The 21,274-nt window shown below is 46.3% G+C and overlaps 2 pseudogenes across 2 annotated transcripts; one reads left to right on the top strand and one right to left on the bottom strand.

Moving 5' to 3' along the window:
• Positions 1–1,805: 1,805 nt before the first annotated feature.
• On the top strand, positions 1,806–2,562 carry LOC308438140 (calcyclin-binding protein-like; annotated as a pseudogene). The gene has a single exon. The product of its transcript is annotated as a calcyclin-binding protein-like (transcript).
• Positions 2,563–5,876: 3,314 nt separating this feature from the next.
• On the bottom strand, positions 5,877–14,956 carry LOC308438139 (polycomb group RING finger protein 3-like; annotated as a pseudogene). The gene is made up of 5 exons: positions 14,917–14,956; positions 14,328–14,455; positions 12,134–12,823; positions 6,451–6,497; positions 5,877–6,000 (listed from the first exon to the last, which is right to left on the bottom strand). The product of its transcript is annotated as a polycomb group RING finger protein 3-like (transcript).
• Positions 14,957–21,274: the final 6,318 nt, after the last annotated feature.

Here is a 21,274-nt window from a genome sequence, read left to right as displayed (position 1 = left end):
CACAAACAGAAATCAGGAATCACATTGAGGATGGCATGAAGCTTTTGAAATCTCAAGCCCAGCCCCAGTGACACTCCTCCACCAAAAAGGCTACATCACCTAATCCTTCCCAAATAATACCACCAACTGAGAACCAAGTATTCAAATGCAAGAGACTATTGGCAGACATCTCATTCAAACTGCCACACTCGTGTGTGTTCCAGCTTGCCCAACTTAGCTTGGTGACCTAAGACCCACTTGGTCTTTCTTCCTTCCTGGAGTGAACCTGTGGTTGGAAGAACTTCGGAGTTCATTGGAAGGACCATCATCAGGAGGAGCTCCACCACCCACTGAGCTGCAACACCCTCCTTTTCTGACTCCTCCAGAATGGGGCTGGATGGGAAGACAGGGAAAGAAACTTCCACATTTGCTTCAGTGGTCACAAAGCATGTGGTTCCTCTAGGACAATGTCTCAGTGTCAGAGGAGGGGTGCCTCAGGAGCAAAGTATCAGTTTTCTCCTGCTGTCTACTCTTGGTGGCTTTGTGGGCTGGTCTCAGCCCAACTTGACTCTAGGAAGGGAATCTTTTTTTTCAGGGTCCTGGGGACCAAGGCAAATCCAAGCCAAGTCTGGTGCAGTTACTTTGTACTTGTTCCTCTGGCTGCCTTTTTTTCTCATGGTGTCTAGCTGTTGGTAAGAGCTTTACCATGTTTGAGGGGTCATAGTCTATACGTCAAGAAGCATAGATAGATATGGGATGGCTAATATGGCCACATTGGATAGAGGGACAATGAGATCTGTTGTTAACTTACTCCAATCAGTCTTCGGGGTCCTAAAGTTAAGGTTCACGTGGAGGCCAGCGTTACACTTCTCTGAGCAGTCCCAGTCACGGTGTAACGCTGTCCATCATTGTCTGAACCCCAATATCTCCATTAAGACAGACTGACAAGTTATCAGAACTGTAGGCAAGTTCCTCCTTTGATTTTCACCAGGCTTTAGTGTTTTCTCTTTTCCCCAGCATGAGATTGTTGATGGGCATTCCAGTTTCTTGGGAGTCACCTGATTCAAGGGTCTGTTAACCAAAAGGAGAGACACAGGAATTTCTTCAAATTATCCTTGTTCTTGTCAGGGCAAGAAGAAGTTCAGTAGGCCACTCATGCTAGCATGCTTCACAAGCTGTCTCCTAGGTCCTGAGCTAACAGTCAACACAGATCATTCGTTTGAGGTGGGGGCGCCTTAGTTTAGTTGTCTTGAAACAGCGTGCCCTCTCCATGCCAGGGATATATTCTTTGTGATCTGGGAAGTGAGAACAACCCAAGGCTAAGTGAAAGCAAGAGCAAGGATAAGCTTCAAATCCTGACGTCTGTGACCTGCGAGCAAAGTCAACTACTACTGAATCTTTTGGCCTGTCTATTCAAAAAAGAAAAAAGAAAGAAAAAAAAAAGGAAAGAAAAGCCTGAATATGTCAACAGACCTTCCGACAGCACACACTGGCGACTGCATGCAGATAGGTGATTGTTGTAGAGGTTTTTAATCCTGACCCAGGGTTTCTACCCCACCTTTGACCATTTAGTTCCTGGATAAAGGACACAAACAGGGGACTCGCTTCTGCGAGGCGGTGCTGGGCGGGACCTCGCGGGCTGGGGGTGGAGCCTCGTGAAGGTTGCGAAGGTTCAGGTTCTTGTGGAGGGTCTGTGAAGCTCCCTGCTCTGCTGGCGCTGGCTGCTCGCTGCGACGCTCACGACGCTCACGGTTGGCGTGCTAGGCTTTTCCTGTCTGCTTCTGCGCAGGGCTGCAGCTCTGGCCTCCGGTCTGACGCGCCACAGCATGGCTTTCACTCTGGAGGAGTTGCTGAGCCCTAGAGGAGGTCAAAGTGCTGCTGGAGAAGTGCACGAGGGAAAGACTATGTGACGTGACGCTCTGAAGAGTGAGAAGTCCAAGATTGAGACGGAGCTAAGGAACAGATGCAACAGAAGTCGCAAAAGAAACCAGAATTTGATAATGACAAGCCAGCTGCTGTGGTTGCTCCTCCTACAACAGGATACACCGTGAAAATCAGTAATTATGGATGGGATCAGTCAGATAAGTTTGTGAAAATCTACATACCTTAACTGGAGTTCATCTGGCTCCCACTGAGAATGTGCAGGTACACTTCACAGAGAGGTCATTTGATCTTTTGGTAAAAAACCTCATTGGCAAGACTTACTCCATGATTGTGAACAATCTTTTGAAACCTAGCTCTGTGGAAAGCAGTTCAAAAAAAGTCAAGACTGATCCAGTTATTATCCTATGTGGAAAGAAAGCAGAAAACACATGATGGGACTACTTAACTCAGGTGGAAAAAGAATGCAAAGAGAAAGAAAAGCCTTCCTACGACACTGAGGCAGATCCTAGTGAGGGATTAATTGATGTTCTAAAGAAAATTTATGAAGACGGAGACGACGCCATAAAGCAAACCATTAATAAAGTGTAGGTGGAATCCAGAGAGAAGCGAGCCAGGGAAGACAGACTTTTGAGGCTTTTAAAAGTCCTTCTGGGAACTGTGCTGTGGAATGCTCATGTTTCCAGTAGGGAAAGTTGTTGAACTGCACATATATGTTCCTGTGGATATGTAATTTTGACAGATTTACACAGCCTTCTAAGTAAAGACGGCAGTTTCTCCATTTCTTACTAGAGGATTTGATTTAAATAAATAAGCTCATTACACTTTCTTCATCAGCATCCCAGACATTCTGTTTCAGAAAAGGCTATATGGCATTCTTACTGAAATGTAAAAAGGAAATCTTACATAAGGAAAATGTTGTATCACAGATTTTTGTTCTGGCTGGGAGATAGAAAAATGGAAGTATTTGTCTATCTGTAACTGACATTAGGTCCCTGTAATGTAAAAAATAAAAGCAAGATTTTTTTGCATAAAATTTAAATTTGTACATAAACCTGCAAGTTACGATAGAGCTGTGACCCGTTATTGCCATCTTAAGCAAGATGTGGGCCATGTGTTACCATGTACTACTAATTGATTTCAGTATATTTATGAATATAAAATTAAACAAAATGCAAATGACAAAAATGGAGGAACATTTGTGTTGATAAGTATTGTCATGGATCAGATGGCTTAAAGAATAACCGTGATGCGCAAACTTGAAAACTCCATTTATTCCTTTGTTCAATAAAGTTAGAGTTTTACTTTAAAAAAAAAAGGACACAAACAACCTTTATAATTACAATAAGCCTTAAGCAGCACAAGAGCTGGGCAGATACCTACACTTTATGCTATTAGAATCTAGTTTCCTATCAATGACCCTGAATTATTACTGTGATCCATCTGGGCTGCTCATAACTCCCATTGGCTAATACCCAGGACTATGTTTCTATGGCTCGTCTAATTCATGGTGGCTTCTTCTTCCTTCTTCACCTGCTTCTCCTCATGCTTCTCCTCCAACCCCAAGCCCAGCTATTGGTTGGCATCTTTATTTACCAATCAGAAATAACTTGGGGGCAAGGTCACATAGCTTCTACATGAGGACTCTCTTGTCTCTGAGGCAACCAGTCTTGAGGAACCCATTTTAGCATTAGAATACAAGCAGCATCAGCCCAACCCACATCAGGTTGGGGTTAAAAACCTGAGGGAATCACCTGGTTAATGTTTTTTTATGTGTGCTAGGGCCAGGATTGTGGTTTAGAGATAAAATATCCCCTGCAGGATCATTAGTCTCCAGCTAGTGGTACTCTTTGGAGAGTTTGTAAAATCTTTGTGAAGAGGGTTAAAAGGCTTGAAATTTATAGATGTCTCTGATTCTTTCTCCAGACTCTGCTTCCTGTTCCTTGGAGTTGTGAGTTCCAGAGGTGCATTCTCACTATCACCATCCATCTGCCTTCCTTTGCCAGCTGGGAACCCGCCTCAACCCTTTCCTCCTTTAGTTCTCGGTTCTCCACCTGTGGTTTGAACAACTCTCTCACAAGGGTCACCTAAGACCATCAGAAATATCAGATATCTGTATTACAATTCATAACAGTAACAAAATGAGAGTAATTTTATTGTTGGGGCTCACCATCCATAGCTTTATTTGTATTTATTAAATATCCTGCCATAGTAACAAGGAAACAGATGGTCACAGGTACAGAATTTGGGGATCACTGAATCTTTGGTTGGCCTACATCAGTGGTTCTCAGCATTTTTAATGCTGTGGGTCTTTAATACAGTTCATCTTGTGGTGATCCCACACACACACCATAAAAGTGTTTCTGTTACTACTTCATAACTGTAATTTTAGTGTTTAGATTTACGTTAAGTCATAATATAAATATCCAATATGCAGGATGTGTTTAAATTGTTACAAACTGACCCAAAGAGGTCACAACCCGCAGCTTGAGCACCTGCTAGCCTACGTGATTCTGTTCCTTGTTGACTGAAGGAATCTATTAGAGAGGATTGTTTCTCATTGTTTGAGAAATGATTGTGGTTACATTAATTTGGGAGATTCCAAAGCATTTCTCAGTCAGTCCTGTATCCCAAATTTAAGCTGGGAATGCTCATCAGGACCCATCCTTCAAGATGGCCAGCATGGTGGTATCCGTATCTTACACTGGCTGTGACTTCAGTATAGGTGTTCCTCCAAACTACACACACACAGTCTTGGTGGTGGTAGTGACAGGTGAAGTCTTTGGGGACTGGTTAGGCCATGAAGGCTCCTCTTGGGCATGGTTTTGTTGAGTGTGAGTTCAACCCTTTCTTCTCTCTACCATGTAATCAAACCTAGACGGTACCATCTGAAAACAACAAGCCCTCAGCAGACACAGCAACTCTTGGCACCTTGATCTTGGGGCTTTCCAGCCTTCAGGGCTGCAAGGCATCAATATCTGTTGCTTGTATATTCCTTCTCTAGCACTTGGCTAAAATTGCCCAAGGAGGCTGGAACACACTGTACAAAATAAACACTCTAGCTGTTAAAAGTACTGGCAGCAAATGGGAAGTGGAAGAAAGTGAATTTTCATCATCATCATCAACAGCAACAAACTAATCTCGCCTTAAAGAGAGCAATAGGAAAACGAACCACAGACACACGAGAAGGGATCACAATCAAACAATAGAAAACTAGATAGGTAGATGCTTATATCCACTAGAAGTAAAGATATTTCTTCAGCCCGGTTCATTAAAAATGGAGACTAAAAATTACACCAGGATCCTATCTGCGCTGGTAAGATAGCGAGACTCCAAAGGATAGATAAGAATGCTCTTAAAAACAAAATAGTGCACAGATTATTATTTACGTTTATCATAAGATAAGGACAAAGTTATCGACTGACACGTGCAGCAACTTGGGAATAGTGGTCTAAGTTGCAAGTACAGCTAGCCCTTTGACTTCCCACCTCGTTGGTGGGAAGCTGCCCTTGTGTATACTTTCATACACTGATCATGACCTTCTAGACAACACAGTACTGTCTATAACATAAAAATTCTGCCAAAAGTTTTTTTTTATTTATTTTAAATTAGACCATTTAAACATGCTGTGCTAAATTCTGGCTAGGGAATACATGCAACTGTAAAAAAGAAAAGAAAAGAAAAGAAAAGAAAAGAAAAGAAAAGCGTTATCACAGGACCATGAGGAGAAAGCAGGGTAAAAAGGAGGCAAGAGAAACTGCAATGGGTTTGGCTGGGGTTCTCTATGGGACAGCTCAGTGACAAATCCGCAGACCAGATGGAAGGTGCTGTGTTCTAAAAACCTCTTCAGTTTAGTAGCTCGTGCATGTGTATCCATTCATGGAACTAATCTTAACATAGACTCTGGCACCAACCACATCTGCCTCAGTGGCACAAGAAAGGTCAGAGTGGGGCTGTCTGGTGTCTGGCTGCCCGGGAAGAAGGCTCTTACTAAGAAATGAGTAATTGTCGTGGGGTCAGGCAAAGGGCGCTGTTTGCTGGATGTCACGCAGACCCTGAGTCGCCCTCTCTGGGCGGACCTCAATGAGACACCAAGGCTGGTGGGAGCTGGAATGTTCCAGAAAGAGCACCAGCGGCACCCTGTAGGGGGCAGTGTGGGGAGATCGACCCCAAAACAGCTGAGTCTCCGACTTCTCCAGTCAGATGCAGGGACCCATGGACACGCTGAGGCACGGGCTGCTGAGGAAGTGAGTGCGGTTGGCGGGGCGGCGGGGGCCGGCAAATTAACCGATGATTTCCAGGGCCAGCAAGTGGTCCAGAACATGGACTACCTTGGGTAGAAAGTGTGAGAAAAAATTCCCGTGGTCTGAGGGCTTGGAGTCAGCCGAACACGGAGATAGGGAGGCCAGGGGCAGCGGCAGCGAAGTGGAAGGTGGGGGTGGGCTCGGGACCAGGAGAGGGAGTGTCCTCTGTCACGCGGGAATGGGGACTTCAGTGAGCAGAGCAAGCCACTCACTCCTCTCCTCAACACGACCAGGCATCCTCTGGAGATGGTGATCCTACTGGCCTTGCTCATAGCCTTGGGCTTACCGTTGGTGCAGACCCAGAATGAGAGTAAGTACTACATCCCTCAGCCCCTAGAAGATACAAGATGGCGAAGGTTAGGGACTCAAGAGAGAGTCCATTGAGGTAGGGTACACTAAAGTCCAGGAATGTGAGACCTAAGGTCATGAAGCTACAGCTGGAGATTGGGGGTGGGGGCGGGGCAGATGTGCTTCTGATTTGGAGTTTCCCCTAGAGGCAAGCTCATTCCCAGGGGCTCCTGGTCTGTCTCCCTCATCACTTCCTTCTAGTGAGGGAATCCTAGAAAACCAAGACCACCCTGGCCTTGGAACTTTAGCATGTCAGAGGATGGGGAATTGGTGGGAGAGGATACCCCCATTGTCTTCCCCCGAAACTGAAAGCTGCCCTGATCCTGACCCAGGAGAGATTCTATCATCCATCTAAGATGGGACCTATAAACGAGCAGGGTGGAAGGGAAAGGTGGCTGTGGAACCCTGGAGCTGAAAGTAAAGGGGGGGGGGGCGTGAGAATGGATGTCCTTCGGCATCCAAGTGAAACACCCAGTGGAAAGTACAGGGAGCATCCAGACCGAGGCTCCAAGTCCAAGCAGCATGCACAGACTGTGGCCAAGGGGAGAATGAGGGCTCACTGGACTTGGTAGCCACTTGCAATAGGATGACAGGTTTGGTACTTCAGGATGAACAATGCTCTCATTTTTCTTTTCTCCAATCCCCCACTCTTGGGCTCACAGATATCAGATGTCAAGAGTGTGAGTCTGAAAACAGCTTCAACTGCACAAATCCAGTCACATGTCCTTCTGAGAAAAAGTTCTGTTTGTTGGCTGTCGTGCGTAAGTGTTGGTTCATTCTGGGTTCTCTCTTGGGTCCTGGGGGCAGAGCAACAAATGCTTTTCAGGAATAGGAGCTGTCGATCAAAGATGACCCTGAAAAAAGCAAATGGAGAAATATAAAACACTGGAAAAGAAGAGGTTTGAGAAGCAAGGCCTCAGCACTGGGTAATATGAGCCAGGCAGGGGTGCAATAGCAACAGTTGGTCAAATGTATTAAAAATGCTGGTGAACAGTATAGTAGTATCTTCACCTATTTTTAATTAAAAAACAAAAACAAACAAACAAACAAAAACAAAACCAAAGTTCTAATGATGTCAAATGCCTTACGGAGAATAGCATCCAGGTTGGTTTTATGAAGGACTTAATAGGGATAGAGTTACAGCTTAATGTCTGTTCTTGGAGGAGTGGCTATTGCTTTGAAGGTTGACTAAGTCCTTCACGATTCACTATTGAAATAACTGGATACAAGATCTTAAAGCAGATCCAGGAAACCCATAACATTCTATATACAAAGGCGCTGTCAGCACCTGTGCATTCAAACTCAGCTCCCCACCACCACACTCATACACAGCCCCTGTCTCTCTGTGCTCTGGGAAGTCTGTAGGATGGTAAAGCAGTAGACAGGGGTAGGGGTGGGAAACTATCTTGTGCAATGCAGGGTGAGGTTCAAAGACTAGCCTCCCGCCTGCATCTGAGCCAAGATGGCCAGAAGCCCTCAATGTACCGTATGCCTCGGGCTGTTTCAGTCACCTGAGCCAACTCTGTGTTCCAGAAGTTCAAGGATCCTGTGTTTGTAAATAGAGCTCCAAATCCCTATAGCATGTGGAGGACTACACAGTCCACCCTGAAGCAGCTTGGCCCTGCTCTCTGACTGATGACCATTTGACAAAGCCCCCAATGGGTACAGTTAATGTAGAGAGGCTCTGATATTGGGGTTTTGAACTCATAATACCTTTCTCTTTCTTTCCCATTAGGAGTATTTGAACGTTTCTTCTATGTGTCCAAACAATGCACCCGAGTGTGTCCAACCTCAGTAATTTATTTACCTACTGTTACTGAGGATGTTCCGCCATCTACGCCTAAGGAGTATCTGATGGAAAAACCCATGCCCTTCTTGTATTATAGGTGTTGTAAATGGGAATTATGTAATGATAAGGGGCCACCCTCCATTCAGTTGTTCAAGGAACAGCCTGGGAAAGCCAGTGAGAGAAGACACAGATACATTCAGCTATTACTCTCTGGCTTCATGGTCCTTACTGCTAATGGCCTCTCAGCCCTCAGCCTGCTGTAAGCCACAGAAGGACCTGGAGCATGCCTTGTGGGGCACAAATTCTCTGTACCCTGCTGGGCCCTTCTAATTAAATTTGCTTTTGCTTTGTTACCTCTTGGCTTGCCTTCTGCTGTTTCTGGATGGGCAGGTGGGATGCAAAGCTACTAGCCCACTGCACCAGCACCTCCCAGCTTCCACATGGACCATTCTCTCTCTGGTCTTGCCACAGTTTTGCTGGCCAGTATCCATGGAATTAAGCCTACGTTCTCCCCTTTCTGTCCCACTGCCTCTGAGTTGATGGGGAAGGAAGGCTCACATCTCATCCACAAACACAATATGCAGAGGGTCCCAGAATCAAAAGGAAGGAGGCACTAATTAAAGGTAAATAGTTTAAAGGGAAAATAATTCTGTTATCTAGTACACATTGGTAAGTTTCGACCCCTAGATTTATTTATTTTTTATTTCTTTATTTTGATTTATTATTATTATTATTATTATTATTATTATTATTATTATTATTATTATTATTATTATTATTATTATTATTATTATTTTGCCATCAGAAACTTGGGCCAGATAGATGCAGCAACTATATGCCCTCCTCATTTCAGTGAGCTGCAGCCATCCATAGGAGCTGCCACAAGGACTTCCTGCCATGGATTTTTGCCTTGTGTCAGGGCAGGGTGTACCTATATACTCCATTTCCTCTCTGGTCTTAGGTAGCTGGGTAGAGAAGCTTGGAGAATCTTCTAGAAAATATGTACTGTTCCTGAGTTTTCTCTGTCATAGGGGTCAAGGTCTATTTATGGGGCAGGGGTATTCACTGCGAGTCAAGAGAAGCCCTTGCTTCCTCAAATTGCTTGTTGTTTGGGTTTGTTTGTGTGTGTGTGTGTGTGTGTGTGTGTGTGTGTGTGTGTGTGTGTGTGTTTTGTCAAAGTAGTAAGAAAAGTCACCAATCCAAGCCGAGTAGAGTGCTTGGCTAATATATGCAAGGCTCTGAGTTCAGTGCCCAGAACCAGAAAAAAATAAGTAGAGAGCAGTTAAGTGCTATGTGGAAATGTGTCTCGGGAGCAGAGAAGGAAGTCAATGCAAGGTGGAAGCTGACATACTGAAAGAGTGGCCACAGTAATGCTATAAGGCAAAAGACATAATTTGTTCCAAGACAGTTTATTCACGAACATAAAATCACACATTTTAAGGAAGATTTCACACATTTTAAGGATGATTTATTATCTTATTCTGATACAATTTAATACATAAAAGGCCATTAAGAACCATCTCTAATCAGTCTGCAAGCTACAGTTTCCCTTTTCGTGTCTGTCCAGGGAAGTAGCAAAAGTGTGAACACGTGACCCACCCCCTTTGGAGTTACAAAGTTGAGACACAATCATCAAACTTGTTTTGCAAGTAGCTGGACTTCTGTGGAGGAGTGCTGGGTGTAGCTGGGTCAGGTCACCTAAGTCACAGGAATGGAGTCTAAGCCGCGGGAACCCAGGGTGGATGGAATCTGTGCTGGAAGGGGTTGGGGTGGAGAGTAAGAAAGAGGGTTCCAGCTTCTAAGCTATAAAATAAGAGGGTAGATTCAGACCCTGACAAGGGACACAGGCAGGAGGGGCCTATAGTAGATCTGGATTCTAAGGAATCAAGTTTAAGGTCTCAGGGAGACGGTGAGGGTGAGAGAGAAGAAAAGAACATGTTTGAGAACAGCGGGGAAATAAACGGCAAGGAGCATTCTCCCAGGCCTTGCCCATCTCTGCTTGCACCTAGAATCCCATAGATGTGCTGTTGCTTAGCCTGGGGCCATCCTGTGGATATTTGAAGGTAAGATGAGGAGGTAGAGGTGAGTCAGCCTCCACTGGCACTCTGGGAAGACATGAAGCAAAAGAAGTGAGGTAGAGTTTCTGCTTCCAGTCATGTGACTGCAAAGGGACGCTTTGCAGTTGCCAAAGAGTAAATCCAACAGGGAGATAGAATTCTACATGTGCCTGCATCAGTTAACATTACCTCAAAGTGTGTAAGGCAAACATTAGCGGAGAGACGATCAGATGGTAGATTTCAACATACGTTCTATGCTAGAAGAGCACAAAATTAACAAAGGTGATATGTGGCATTTGATCATCAAATGAATGAACAGGTTAACCAAAAGAACTGTTTCAAAACAAAAGTGAGTACAGAACTTTTACCATATGAACAGCAGCAGTTGACTCTTGAGTGTTTATCTTAAAAAGAGAAAGATTCATTTCTCATATAAAACCTGTACATGGATGCTCACAGTAGCAGCATCAGTAATTGCCCAAAACTAGAAATGAGCCAGGTATCCTTGGATGGATAAATGAGTAGCCAAACCAACCATAACCCTCTTATACTATGGATGATTAGTCAGCATGCTACAGATGACCCTTGGATACGTGGTATGTCTGTGATCATAATGGCCCTGCTAGCAGGACATAAGGACCACTCTCAGAGGTGTGAGACCTCCCAATCTCCCTACCTTTGCAACTATATTAGTTCTGAGAACAGTTAGAAAAGCTAAGCAGTTAAGGTTTAAAGGGCAAAAGGTGATGGTTAAAACCCATGCATAGCATTGCAGGGCTTGGCTTCCTGCTCTTTCCTCTGCCTCTGCCTCTTTGCTCCCTCCTCTCACTTCCCCTAATAGCTTTTCTTGCTTCTGTCCACTCTATTTTCTTTTTGGTTTTGCTTTTTTAAACTGGATATTTTATTTATTTACACTCCAAATGTAATCTCCACTGTAAACTCTGCATCCCCTCCCCCCTTACCCTCCTTTTATTAGGGTGCTCCCCAACTCCCACCTCACCACCCTAGCATTCTTCTACACTGGAGCATCAAGCCTTCACAGAGCCAAGGGCCTCTCCTCCCATTGATGCCAGATAAGGCCCCTTCAGCTCCTCCAGTCCTTCCCCTAACTCCTCCATTAGGATCTCTGTGATCAATCCGGTGGTTGGCTTTGACCATCCACATCTGTACTGGTCAGGATCAAGCTGTAACCCTGGCTTGGCTCTGCTGAGTCGGGGCCAGGGTCTCCCAGGTACCATGAGCTGAGTCTAGAAACCCAAAGCTAACTGGCCCCAAAGTTAAGAGCCTGTTGTAAAACTTTTACAAACTTTTTTTTTTACTTTAAATTAAAATATTATATATCTCTTAAGTCTAAAGGCAACATAAATATTTACCATGAGAAGACTTTCAATAACTTACAAAGGACTTAATAAACATCCAAATATTTTTGAGGCTTGTCATGAAACCCAATCCATGAACTAAACTGAAATGTACTCAAGATTCTCAAGACCTGGGAAGCAAGCAGAGGTGCTGTGTGTCAGGCGTGGTGTGGGAACGTGCTAATGTTTCACTTCTTCTCTGGCCTGTGGACCTGAAGCAGAGACCAGAACCGTGAAGTGTTTTCATCCTCTGTAAACGCGTGCTGGTAGTGTCCTGTTGGGAGTGGATTCTCTCATACAAAAGTTATAAATATTCTTTATTCAGAAATCTGGTCCGCACGGCACCCGGAGGCAACATTCCACAGCACATTTTGCCATGTAAAGTGTTAGGGGTGGACTGAGTCTGGCTGGGCTTACGGGTCTGCAGAGTAGCAGGAGGGGAGCCTTCGCGACCTTGAGAGTGTGGTCCTTACCCAGGATCTCCTCATTGCCGAAAATGTCCAGCTCTGTGAAGGAGGAGAGGTTAAGCTTCTTGGCGATAACATTTTTCAGGTGCAGCACAGTTGCTTGGGCTGAACATCGGATCCACTTCCGCTTGAGGCCACCTGGTTTGCTGCTGTCACATTCCAGACAGATGCTCACCTGGTCACTCCTGTGGTAATCCTTGTCCTCCTGCTTCTCTTCTGCTGTCTCTTTATTTGAATTGTCGCCTGCTTTGGTTTCACCACTGCGGGGAATCCAAGTGCTGTTTTTGCTTAGTGTGCCTCTCCCTTGACGTCACCTGGTACCTCCATGCCCAGTTTGTGATAGAATTCCCTCTGTTTTCTCATTTCCGCGTCCTGGAAGCCCGGCACCAGCTTGTAAACAAGGTTCTGCATGGTTCTGTCATGACCGATATACTGTGATGGGTGGCTCTGAGGGATCGCGATCCTGCAGGCAGGGCAGGTAATAGTCTCCTCCAGGTACTTCTCCAGGCAGCTCTGAAGAGTGTGTGCAAACACTCAGTCACTGTGGTTGTGTCAATGAGGCAGCCGCTGCACAGGCGGCAGGTGATGTGGGCATTTCTGTCCCAGAGTTTAATCTTCCTGTCAACATCTTTGGCTTTTCCTCCAGATGTGTGTGTGTCCTTCCTCACTCGGTGGCATGGAGGCTTCAGGCCACCAGGTGGATACGATGACCCCTCCTTTCTCTGAGTTCTGGCTGGCTTCTGCACCTTCCTTCTGCCCCCTGTTTCTTTTCCATTTTCTGTGAATGACAGTCTGGAATCATGGCTACATCGTGAAGTCTGTGCCTTGGGCTAGCAGGCAAGTGGACTCACGAGGGGGCTCGCCGGGAAGGGGAGGGGCACCGCTTCCTCTGGGTCCCCCCCCCCCAAGAGGAGGGGAGAAAAGCCTTGCAGAATTTAAAACAAAGAGGCAGAAATATTTTGCAAACTTTTTATGAGCTTTGGTTAAAGAGCTCACTATTGAAAGTAAAATATCAGTTTGACTGTATGCACACAAAACCAGCAATAAAACCTAAGCTGTGCTGATTCCTTGTCTCCCTTACACCATAAACTGTACACTTGATGCCATTTGTGTCTAAACTGGTAAGCTATGGGACCTCTTCAACCTCGTGTTCAGACACTGGGCATGGTGGAAATATTTATATTATGTGTGCTTGTTAGATTTTTGTCAACCTGACACAAGCTAGGGTTAACTGGGGAAACAAAAAATGCCTCCATCAGGCACGTCTAGGGGATTTGTTGTTTGTTTGTTGGTTGGTTTTTGATGTTTTATGTGGAGGGGCCCAGTCCTCCATGGGCAGTGCCACCCCTGGGCAGGTGGTCCTGGTAAGTATGAGAAAGCATGCTAAGCAAGCCATGAAGGGCAAAACAGTAAGCATTATTCTTCCATGGCCTCTGTTTCCATTCCTGACCCTAGGTCTCTGCCTGCCTTGACTTTTAATCCAGATTTTCTTGTATGGAGAGCCAAAAGCCTTAAGATGAAGTCAACCCTTTCCTACACAAATTCTTTTAAGTCATCATCTTTCTCAGAGCAAAAGAAAGGAAGGGATCATGAAAATGGGCAGATGCTGAAATCAGGACTTCACTTGTTTTGTTTGTTTGTTGTCGTTGTATTGTCCAGACAGAAGAAGGTGACAAGGAGCTGAGGAGATGTCTCAGTTCATAAAGTTCCTGGAACACAAGCCTGAGGACCTAAGTTTAGATGTCAAGTGCCATTGTACAAGCTGTGCTTGGTGCACATCTCTAACTCCCACTTTAGTGGGATGGAGATCTGGAAGTCCCTGCGGTTCCTTGGCTAGCCAGTATAGCTAAATCAGTGAGCTCTGGGTTTATTCGAGACTCTTGTTTTTAAAAGTGGGGTAGACAGGCTGGAGAGATTGGCTCAGTGGTTAAGGACATTTACTGCTCTTGATGGGGACTGGCGACTGGCATTGGGCTCCCAACACTCACATGATACAACAGATCACAGTTGTCTCTAACCTCATTTCCAGGACTGTCTTTTGACCTCTGTCGGTAGCAGGCATTTGCATCCATAATTCAGGCGTAGTCCATCTACATATAAGGTATGTAGGAGAAAGTGCCGGCATGGCCTGGTGGCCAGCTTACCTGGTGCACTGAGCTTCCAAATGAGAGGCGCGGCGCACCGTGCTCATGACGCCAGAGCACAGGATTCCTTAGCAGTGTGAGTAGCTGATAGCTGACCAGTAGCAGAAAAATCTTCACTCTCCGCACCCCTGTAGAAGGACATGGAATGTCATTTCTGTTAGTTCACACCAAGCGCCAGGATTCAGCTGCAATTTGGGGGAAATTCTTGTGACAGATGGGAGGATGTGAGAATGAGGTTGGTAGGGGCATGATGCAGGCTGGTGGGTACAAGAGAGAGGTCCCTGGATATTGAGATACTGGACCCCTGAGTATCTAGGCAGTTGTCCACAGATAGTAGCTTGGCAGTCATCTGCTGAAAGTTGGGGGTTCTATTGTTTGGAAACAGGTACTCCCCACAAAGGCTCATGTGTTAAAGGCTTGGTCTCTAGCTAGTGTTAGGTGAATTAGATCAGGAGGGTGCTAGTTTTACCAGTGATTAATCTGCTGGTATGTTCATAGTTGAATGAGCTGCTAGGAGGTAATAGAGGGAGCAGGTCACCGAGGGTATGACTTTGAGGGATCCCCAGACCCTCTCTGTATGTCTCCCTACTTTCCTTGTCTCCATGAGATGAGTGGTTTTCATCCGCCATGTCTTTCCACTATGATTTTTATCTTGCCACAGAGCTAACAGCCGTGCAACCATCTGAACAGCAAACAAAAAACTGAAACTTTGAGCCAAAACAAACCTTTGCTCTCCTAAGTAACCGGTTTGTTTTGGATATTTTGTCACAGCCATGGAAAATCAATTAACACATCACTTGGTGACTAATGGGCTGAGTCCAAAGGGGCGGTGGCTGGGACCTCTGTCCACTTCACTCTTGAAGTTGGAAGGATGCCCTTCAAGACTGCTGATAGCCAAGCGATTCAGCCTTGCACACAGCATCCGCTCAGGCAGCATCGCTACAAGCCATGCTTCACTTGGCCAGTAGGGGGTGCTAGAGGGAATGTCTGGAATTTGGTGGTACTGCCTGTTTCTCAGCCCTGCATAAGCAGCATATAATTCAATGCCCTGACCAGGAAGTGCCAACATTTTATCCGGCAATGCGTAAAGAAATCTGATGGGTACTATAACCTGAAAAGGGAACCCAGACAAATGTCTTTTAAGTTATCAAAGCCTCATTTACCAAGTTCTTTGCCCTGGCTGTTTATCTTTCCTGGCCTACCTCATGGTCCCTGTACTAAAATAAAGACTTTTACAGGAGCAGCCTGTGTGTATCAGTAAACTATCAGGTCACCACAAAGAGTGATGGGAACTTGGAAGGCAGGCAGTATGCCCTTGTTTATGTAGCAAACAATACCAGCTTCTTCCCAGTCAAACACACATGCATCCCTGTATCCTAGCTCAGGCTGGTCAGACTGGCCAGAACTGGTGCAGCCAGCCACCCCAGGCATCAAGAACAAATTACCTATGTCTTTACCTCCAATCCTGTCTCCCCACCAGAAGTCAACAATGCTTAGGGAGTAAGCAGCTAGGACATGCCTAGGCAGGCAACAGCCAGAGTGGCACCTACGGCATTGAGAGAACCGGAACTAAGGCAGGATCCCTCTGGATGGGCTGGAAGGACGTTGCATCCACCCCTACAGGAATACAAACCGCAGTTAGGATGTTATGCAAGGTAAGAAAAGAGGAAGTAAGCACCCAGATGCCCTGGACTGTCTAACTTTCAGCCCGTCACTGCGCTGGCTCAGAACCTCATAATCTAAGTCCCTATTACATTTTAGCCCTTTGAGGGGGGTACTCAATATGCCTTTGTTTCTCCCAAGCTCTGTTCTGAGATCTGAGACAACACCTCTCAATCTCCGTGATCTAGGCCAGGGCTCTGTATGACAATGATCAGGGTCAGTATGTGGCCAGGATAAGAACTCAAGAGTCTGACCAAGATCGGACTCAGTGTGTATAAACAAAACCAACACCCAGGAAATAATGAGGCCAGTGCTCGGCCATGACCTGGATCAAGGCTCAGCGTGTGACAGACAGCAGCTCTGATCAAGATCAGGGTTCTGCTGTGACCAGGATGAAGCTTAAAGTGTGACCAAGGTCAGGGCCAGTGAGAGCAGGGCCTAGGTTCAAGCGTACCTGGAAGTCATGATGACACTCATTATGGATTAATGAGTGACGGCCTGAATTGTAGCCTTTGCTTCATTATCTCAGCGTCTTATCGGGTAAAACAAACAATTTCTTTGCCTTCTTCAGGCTTCTGACAAGATCCCGTCGATACCTGCAGAACAAAACCACTCCGAGGGAAGCTTCTGGCTGCCAGGGCAGCAGTCCCAGTGGGACCTGTGTGGATATGGAAAGGGGAATGGTTGCCCATAGCTCCTTTAAGAACACAAAAGTTCTTGAGTCCCTGGCCTTCCGTAGGCATCAACACATTTTAATATCAACTTTCCCTGTTGTTTTAGTTGTGGGTTCACAGAGACCTTGAAAAGACAGTATAGGCTACCTGGTCCCCACAGTCCTCAATCTCAGCTTTCTGTACCCCTTTTCCTTAGATTCCTATGGTCTGTTCATCAAGGCTAATGACTCAGTACTGGCTCACATTTTTATGCAGTTTTATTTGTTTCCCCCAGTATCCCATTTCTGCTCCAGAATCCTACTGAGGATCCCAGCGAACACAGCCATCATGACTCCTTAAGCCTCTCCTGGAAAGAAGTGACTGGAGGTTTTGCTTTGCTTGGTTTTCTAGGATCTTGTCAGCCACCAGTACTGGCTAATATTGAATGTCCCTTAGTGCGGTAATGCGGTTGGTCCATGTGGAGGGTCTGAGACGACAGGAGGAGACGGAAGGAATATGCCTTTTCCAGTGGCTCCTTATTTGCAAGACTTGTTACTGTGGGTTGGACTCAGGTCCCCAGAATACAAGCTGTCTCCCAGCTGTCTTCTTTCCATGTCCCCTTGGGTTGGAGAAAAGTCACTGAACACAGCCATAGCTGAGATACTACCTGGGCTCGGCTCTTTCCAGGGCAGGATGCCGAGTAACTAACTCGTGGAATTCTCTTGTGTAAATGACTCTCCCTTTCTGTTGTCTGTTTGTTTGTTATGTATAGTTTTGTGCAATACTGGGAATTGTCTCTTGGGCCAATGAGCTACATACCCTTGGTTTAGGAACAAAGTCTCGTGATGTATCTCAGAGCTTCCCCAAGTGCTGAGATTGTAGGAACAGGCCATCACACCTAACTTTTACCATTTTCTTAACTGCTGGTCCCTCATGATCCTACATAACTCCATGTTTACCATCTGGCTCACAGTGTGCACAGTGTGGCCCAGTCCACTTAAGGAAGACTACTCTGTCCTAAAAAGGACTGGTGTGCTGACACAAGGGTCTATGTGGTGTATGATTCCAACAACATATAACATCCAGAAGAGGCTACTCCTTAAGGATGCAAAGTAGGGCATGGGCTTTCCAGGTTCTGGGTTCAGGACCATTGATGGGAAAGGACTGGTTTCAAGGACAGACGCAGACGTTGGTGAAAGCTGGGGCTAGCCAAGTGACTGAATGGGTATACTGTGAGCATATGAATCACATCTGAAAACGGAAGCCTGAGAGGAACCTTGGCTATTAGTCTGCTCTGTCTCACTGCTAGGTCAGCCATTTCTCTTACCACAGTGCAGCTTCAGGGGTCAAGAACACTGAGGTGTGATGCGTGTTGTCTAGTCTGTAACGGGTGGGACCCTCTATTTGCCATCAAGATTATTATTGATCTTGATCTTTCAGATGACAAAGAAAGGTCAGAAAGACTGGGGACAGACCTAATACTCACAGCAGTGTAGGTGCATGTTAGCCCAGATCTCTGATTGTAGGCACATATCAATATCCTGTCTCCCACCTGAGAAAGAGCCTATGTCTCCTGTTCTTCTGCTGACTGACTCCAGCAGAGGCCCAGTGTTCCCAAACTATCCCGATTTCCCTGAAAAACGGAGTCCCCTGTGGGACACCTTGATAAGGAGCCCCCAAATTCACCTTCTCAAGTCTCTAATCCTAGCACCTGCCTGCTAGCTGAGGGGGCTGACTTTAGCTTCTGATTTCTTGCTCAGTCAGACTCAGTTTATCCCTTGTGAAGGGAGAGGAATTCAGGACTGACTGAGCTCCAGGTCTTTCACTAACTAGACAAAGTCACTCTGCTCAGGTCCCTACTGTCCCCTTGCTGGCCTGCCAGCTATGCCTGAGAGGGACTCTGGCAGCTCCAAGGGGTGCTAAGAGGTCTGGGAGTGTGTTTGAGGCTCGTCAGCAAGTGGCAGGCAGGAGACCTATGGGCACACAGTCTGAGCTGGGGTTTATAAAATGCACTTGGCCCTCGGTATCTGTTTTCTCAGGCTCTATCTCCATGTTGTTCAATTCCCCAAGACCAAAACTCTTGAGTGTGTGTCAAGGGTAGGGGGTAGGGGGTACACCCAGACCTTCTTCTCTGTTGCTGTCCCCTTAACAAAGAACAACAACATTTACAGAATCTACACTGGATGGGCCATTCTAAGCAATGAAGAATTGGTTTATTGTGAATCACAAAGCAGGCACAGGTCATAGATGAACCTGCGTAATCTTACATAAGGGGTTTAGACGCTAAGTGCAGTGAATGTCCGGTTGGATGGTTGTGCTGATTCCCATAGAGTGAGTTCAGACACTCTGAAGTGTCTGTTCTGCACAGTTTCCAAGCACAGGTGGGAGGGTAGGCAGACTTAGGACCTTGATTTACAGGAAGGTCTTGGGCTCTTGATAGGGACCAAGAATTCTTCTGAAGTGGTCTTGAGCTCCTTGGATTTGGCATAGATGGTTAGTCCATACCAGGTTTCCTCATGTACCTTCCACACCCCAGAAGTGGGAGCCGTGTCCCCTGTTGGCATCTGGGAGTAGAGGCTAATGCCGGGCTAGAAAGATATATGCTAATTATGGGCCAGCTGGGAGAGTCTAGGATGTAACTAGCACCCATCCAGCTGCATGAAGAGTGGGACTCAGCTCATTAGCTAAACAAGAGGCCATCACAGACAGCTGCAGCCTCAGCATTCTCCAGCCCCATCCCAGCAGGTCCTACCCTAATGGCTCTCCTTTTCCCACTGTTAGACAGTGTAAAGCTTCACCCCGTGGAGGCTACAGAATCTTGGCTCCTTAAAAGCCCTTTGAGATTGGTTAGGGTCAGGATTCATCAGTTCCCTCTTAAAGGACACATCGCCCTTGAAGATCTTCAAATCAGCGACCCCGACTTAAGAGGCATCCTGTGTGATCCAGCCTACATTGCCAGCACAGAGTTCTCGAAAGCCATTAGGTCCCTTACTGTTTTCTGTGTCACTCTGGTTAATTTTCTACTTTAAAGTGCAGCAAGTGCCACTGGCCCCTGGTCCAGCTGCCATCTGACCACAATCACTTCTGTTAATGTGTTCCCCAGCACACACGTGCACACAAGCACATCCCAAGCTTCTGCGCCTTCATTCTGCATCTGTGGTTCCCTGCCTGATACTGAGACGCTGGCTCACTGCTTGGGACGGGGTGGTGCCAGTTTTCCACACTCCTGATGCCTCTGCCTCTCAAATTCTCCCCTTTTCCTCTCTCACAGAGCCCTATGGCTGTGTGGGTTCAGAGCTGGAGGCAGGCTAAGAAGCAGGTCTGGGTTAGGAGAAAAAAAGATTCTTTTTGTTTGTTTGTTTGTTTGTTTGTTTTTAAAGCCACTTGAGGTGGTAGTGGCAGCTTATACATTCCAGGAGGCAATATGCCTCCTGCTCTGAGTTGCCCATCCGGGGTCCACCCTAGAGGACTATGGTCACAGTCCTGGGCCTACCTCTTTTCTCCAGGCCTATGATCGGGGTCCATGTACTTCTGGCTAACACAAGGTCTGCTCCATTACAACATTTCTGCCACTACATCACCTGCTACTCACCTGGAAAGCTAAGCAAGGGGACTCTCTGGCTTGACAGAGAGCCTCATGGATTTCCAGGAGGTTGAGTGCCAGCTCCAGACCAGGGAGTGTGGAGGCTGCTGTGTGCAGCTGGGCCCTGGGGCTTACATACCATCACCATCCACATGTGGGAAGTCTCAAGCTCTGAGGCGACATGAGTCTGTGGAGTGAGTAAGCAGAAAAGAGGATGGGGAACACCAGGGGTCACCACCAACACTACATCATTGGTGAGCAGCATATCAAGGCCCTTGGGACAGGTCAGAGACAGGATGCCCATAGCCATCACGGGGCATTCTGTATGCTCCTGACAAAGGTCAGTTCCTCTTTGATGGAAGCAAATATGTCCCAAACCATAAACATTCTAACAATTCTGAGAAGCCATCCAAGTAAGACGCCAGAGCTTCCTGGAGCACATAGAGTGAGGTCAGATTCTGACTCTACAACTCTATGCTGAGGTAAGTAAGTCCTTTCCCTGCTTCTCTGGGCATGCATCCTCACCTCCCCCCTCTCCTTGACCACTGCCCCTTGCCACTAACAGCCCAGGGAGGCCCCCAGCTTCTGGATACAGCTCAAGGGAGACAGAAAAGTTTCTTAGGCTTCTGGACCTCTAGAAAATATCTAAAAAGGGATTCAGATTCTGTATGGGTGGCTCCGCACAGGTAAGGGTAAGGTTAAGAAAAATGTTTTAATAAGGGTGATTTGCCTAAGGGGGTATGTTCTGGGCACAAGGCTAGGTCTGGATGAGGGTCTAAAGGGAAAGACAGTGGCCTGTACTAAGGATTAGGGAAACCATAATCTACTTGGACAGTCACATAAAGCCAGGGGAGACCAGAGAGGCCTAGGAAGGAGATCTGGGCAGGAGGAGATCGTAAGGATATGAGCTCCCATCTCTCAGCCTCAGACACCATCAAGACCCCAGTCATCGATATAAAAACACAAGTCATTTTCCAACTCTCCTGGGACCCCTGGTCATTGCACAGTTCCCAAGGTAGAGGTCAGATACAGAAAGGGGATATATACCA

Source organism: Micromys minutus (assembly GCF_963924665.1).
Source record: "Micromys minutus genome assembly, chromosome: 27".
Lineage (NCBI taxonomy): Eukaryota > Metazoa > Chordata > Mammalia > Rodentia > Muridae > Micromys > Micromys minutus.
Note: the sequence above shows the minus strand (reverse complement) of the source record. Positions and strands in the feature narration are given on the sequence as shown.